Source organism: Muntiacus reevesi, chromosome 22, assembly GCF_963930625.1.
Source record: "Muntiacus reevesi chromosome 22, mMunRee1.1, whole genome shotgun sequence".
NCBI lineage: Eukaryota > Metazoa > Chordata > Mammalia > Artiodactyla > Cervidae > Muntiacus > Muntiacus reevesi.
The window spans coordinates 577,294-582,303 of record NC_089270.1 but is presented as its reverse complement, the minus strand read 5'-3'; positions in this window follow the sequence as shown (position 1 = coordinate 582,303).

Below are 5,010 nucleotides of genomic sequence, written 5' to 3'. Positions count from 1 at the left end.
CACGCCGGGTAGTGACGTCGAGGGGCGGGGCAGGCCGGCGTCCGCACCAATCGCCTCCGCTCCCCGTTCTGCGGCTGAGGAAGAAGGCGCGGCCACCGGGCGCGAGGCGAGAGGCGTCCGGCCCGCCCAATCACCGCCCGCCTTTCTCCCGTTCAGCCAATCAGCGGGAAGCCCGGCTGGGCGGGGTCCCTCCTTGAACCTGAGGCGGGGTGGGCCTGCCGATCCGCGCGGGAAGCCCCGGGTTCCCGGCGGCTCTGGTCCCGGCGCTGGCGGCGGGCTCCCGCGAGCCGCTCGGCCGTGGCGGTCACTGGGCTCTGGCGGGCCGGCCTCCGCTAGTGAGCCCGCTGTGCCAGGACGTCTGCATGCCCCCAGCGCCGGTCCGTGGGCTGCTCTCCGCAGAGGGGTGCGGCTGCAGCCTGAAGCGGGGCCCAGGCACCCGCGCTGGGGGCGGGAGGTGGCGGTTCTGAACTGGGTAAGGAGAGAGGCCGCCACAGTGTACAGAGGCCCGGTGCGGGCAGAGCCTCCGGCTTCGCTGGCTTCCACACCGACTCGAGTTGCCTTTCAAACCACTCCATATACTTATCCCCTTTTAGTCCTTTCAAAAATAGAAACTAAATTAGGTTTCACTAGTTAGACTTTAAAATTAAGCCAAATTTCACACTTTTTTGAAATTATTTTTTAAAAGAAACAGCGTTAAAAACACATACACACCTGAGGCGACTCAAGAAATCCACTGTTGCAAGGGGAGCCGCCTGGACCCTCTACACCCATCTCCACCAGCCTCACTACCCCCCACCCACGCCCTGCAGCATTCTAGCAAAATCCTGGTGATGACAGAACCCCAAGAGGAGGAGAAGCTTCCTGTCCTGGATAAACCGAGTTCCTGGAATCTGACCATGTCAACCTGAGTAAATGCATCAGGGCCATCAGTCTGCGCAGCTCAAGGCTAACGAAGCCTCTGTCAGCTTTAATAATATGACAGCCAGCTGTTTTCATCAGAGAAGGAGGAATAAGTGAGTAAGTGAAAGTCTTTCAGTCGTCTCCGACTCTTTGCGACCCCATGGACTACACAGTCCATGGAATGAATTCTCTGGGCCAGAATAATGGAGTGGGTAGCCTTTCCCCTCTCCAGGGGATCTTCCCAACCCAGGGATCGAACCCAGGTCTCCCGCATTGCAGGCAGATTCTTTACCAACTGAGCCACCAGGGAAGTGCAGAATAAAGAGATCTGTAAGTTAACAATAACTTAGTTTTTTACGTGGGCAACACATTTCACCAAAGAAGGTACACGAACAGCTAAAGAACAAATGAAAAGATCCTCAATACCATTAGCCACAAAGAGATACCACTTCAACCACCAGATTAGCTATAATAAAAACAGTGGAGGAAGTATAAATCACAACACGCAGACAAGGACCGACCACAGTCAAATCAGAGAGCAAGCACTGGGAACTTGCTTTTATAGGGGAAAAAAAAAAATCTGGGCGGGGCTCTGATAGCCAGAGTCCCCTGGAGGGGCAAAGCATGGACTCCTCCGATTAGCTGAGTTGCTGCCGTCTCTGATTGGCTGGGCTGCTGGGGGCAGGGGCGGAGGGAAGTTATCTTCTTTCCCGCAGGAGTATAAGTAGTCAATTTCCGGTTAGACAAACGAGGTGGGTGTGAGAGCGCCTCCTACAGGCCTGCCTTAACTCCAAAGGTTACCTGACTAGTCCTTAATGAATTCCACATTTTCCCCTTTTGATCAAGATCTTTTCTTGAAAGCATCACTGATCAAGAATCAGGGTCTTCCCACCTGGCGGTTTGCCAGTGGCTTGAACTGTTAAACTGTGGAAAATTCTGAAAGAGGTGGGAATACCAGACCACCTGACCTGCCTCTTGAGAAACCTGTATGCAGGTCATGAAGCAACAGTTACAACTGGACCTGGAACAACAGACTGGTTCCAAATAGGAAAAGGAATACGTCAAGGCTGTATATTGTCACCCTGCTTGTTTAACTTATATGCAGAGTACATCATGAGAAACGCTGAGCTGGAAGAAGCACAAGCTGGAACCAAGATTGCCGGGAAAAATATCAATAACCTCAGATATGCAGATGACACCACTCTTATGGCAGAAAGTGAAGAGGAACTAAAAAGCCTCTTGATGAAATTGAAAGAGGAGAGTGAAAAAGTTGGCTTAAAGCTCAACATTCAGAAAACTAAGATCATGGCATCTCGTCCCATCACTTCATGGGAAATAAATGAGGAGACAGTGGAAACAGTGTCAGACTATTTTTTTGGGCTCCAAAATCACTGCAGATGGTGATTGCAGCCATGAAATTAAAAGACACTTACTCCTTGGAAGGAAAGTTATGACCAACTAGATAGCATATTAAAAAGCAGAGACATTACTTTGCCAACAAAGGTCTGTCTGGTCAAGGCTATGGTTTTTCCAGTGGTCATGTATGGATGTGAGTGTTGGACTGTGAGGAAAGCTGAGCGCCGAAAAATTGATGCTTTTAAACGGTGGTGCTGGAGAAGACTCTTGAGAGTCCCTTGGACTGCAAGGAGATCCAACCAGTCCATCCTAAAGGAGATCAGTCCTGGGTGTTCATTGGAAGGACTGATGCTGAAGCTGAAACTCCAATACTTTGGCCACTTCATGTGATGAGTTGACTCACTGGAAAAGACCCTGATGCTGGGAGGGATTGGGGGCAGGAGGAGAAGGGAACGACAGAGGATGTGATAGCTGGATGGCATCACCGACTCGATGGGCAAGTTTGAATAAACTCCGGGAGTTGATGATGAACAGGGAGGCCTGGCGTGCTGTAATTCATGGGGTCGCAAAGAGTTGGACACAACTGAGCGACTGAACTGAACTGAACTGAACTGTGGGAAAGGCTACCCACTCCAGTATTCTGGCCTGGAGAACTCCATGGACTGTATAGTCAGGCACGACTGAGCGAATTTCACTCACTTCACTTTGTAGGATCTTAGTTCTCCCACCAGGGATGAAACCCAGGCCTCCTTTGAAATCTTAACCACTAAATCACCAGGGAAGTGCCAGCTCACCCCCTCTTCTTAGGACATCCCATCTCTGAGGGCTCTGCCTCGAAGTACCTCCAAATACAGCAGGTGGGATGTCAGTATAAGACTCCGGGAACATGAACGCCCAGAGGTTTGCACGTCATAGACATTGTGTAAATACCCCCACAGTCTATCTGGGGGAATTCATTCTCAGAATTCTTGTATTTGAAGCTAAAACTGCATTTCAATTACTTGGCCCTTTTTTAATAACCTTTGTTAGTATAAAAAAAGTTACTCACTTTGTGTCCCGTGCCGTAAAGATGAGTCATGCCCCGACCCAAGCTTCTGGAGTCATGTTGCACGACGGGCCAGGCTCTGTGGCCAGTGCTCTGCCCAGTCAGCCCCCTGGAAATGGTCACCCCTCGATTCTGAGGGCCCAGGGACTGCATGACCCCATTTTTTGAGGGAAACAAGTTGATGCCTCATTTAAATACCTTCAGTTACCGTCTGTCCTGCGACCCGCTGGATATGAGGGATGCTTTTACCCCTTTTGCTTGAGTGGACTGTGAGGTGCCCATGTAACAGAGATGCTGATGCCAGCGGGCGTGGGCGTGGGTGTGGGCCGTGAACCTTGCAGCCTCGCCCCCTGTTCACCACCCCACCATTCTCCAGTCTCACCATTCGAGAGTCCTGACCCTGTCTCCAGTCCCGTCCTCTTGCCCCAGGTCCGAGGGTGGGGGCTGGGGGTTCTCACCCCTGGCCACTTTGCCCTTCTGGTAACTGGCCCTGTCCTGACGCTATTTGGGGCCCCAGCAGAGTCACCTCACTGGCATAGACTCAGCTGTGCTGGGAGGGGCTGGTTGTGAATAAGAGAAGACTCTCTAGTCACCCAAGAACTCTCAGGGATTCAAGGAGCAAAAGCCAAAGCCGAGTTTGTTATTCCTCAGTGCCCACCAGCTGCTGGGTCCTCTCCAGCAAGCTTCCAGAATCTTGGTAGCCAAAGTCCACACTCATGAGCTGTGCCAAGGCAGGGGTGGGTCACGTAAGGGTTCTGAGACCCCCTTCTTGGCAGGTCAGGGGACCCAGAGAAGAGAAGCTGGCGGCTCAGGGTCACTGGGAACTCGACCCTGGGCCATGGGCTTTGCAGATGAGGGTGCGGGCTGTCTGTCACTGGGTGGGGGCCACCCTGTCTGGACCCAACGGCTTTCTTTCATCTTGGCAGCCCAGAGAACAGCAGAGTGTCAACCACCCACCAGGGCTCAGGAACACTGCCCGGTCCAACTGGAACTGACCTCTGATGATTTTGAGCTGCATTTCAATCTCGTCAGGGGCAGCCAACACCTGTTAATTCTGTTTCAAAAACTGACTCTTCAATTAAACATGTACCCCCCACAGAATGATGGATTTTACACATAGTTGGCTGCTTACTGTTAAGAAAATAACATCACTTGGCTTCCCCCTGAAATTATTTAGTAATACAACCTATAGTTAGTTTCTATGACAACTGTAGAGACTGAATCCAGCCAAACCACATAATTGTTATTTTGATAAACTCTCCAGGGGAGCAGTTTCCAGGGTCGTGAGGCTGGAGGCCAAGGTGCTGCCGGGCGAAGGGGGCCCCCGGGTCCTGAGGTGGGTGCTCGAGAGCCTTCTGTCTGAAGATGCTATGAGCCTGAAAGTAAGAAGCCTAGGACTCAGGACAGAGTTGAGACCTCACTAGTGTGGCCGAAATCACTCGCAGCTGCAAGCAGATGGGCGCTGCTGTCCAGGCATCCAAGCAGCTCCAGCTAAAGAAATCAGGCAGCTGTGTGCATGCGTGTGTGTGTGTGTGTGTGTGTGTGTGTGTGTGTGCTGTGTGTGCGGTTCCTGCTCCCCAGTGTGAAGCCTCCCTGAAAGGATACAAGCCGTGTCTCGGGAGATCTGCCTGGAGACAGCCCCCGGGTTTAATTTGGGAAGTGGGTGTTGGGAGGGAGAAAACAGCACCAGGGTGGAGAGCAGGTGTTCT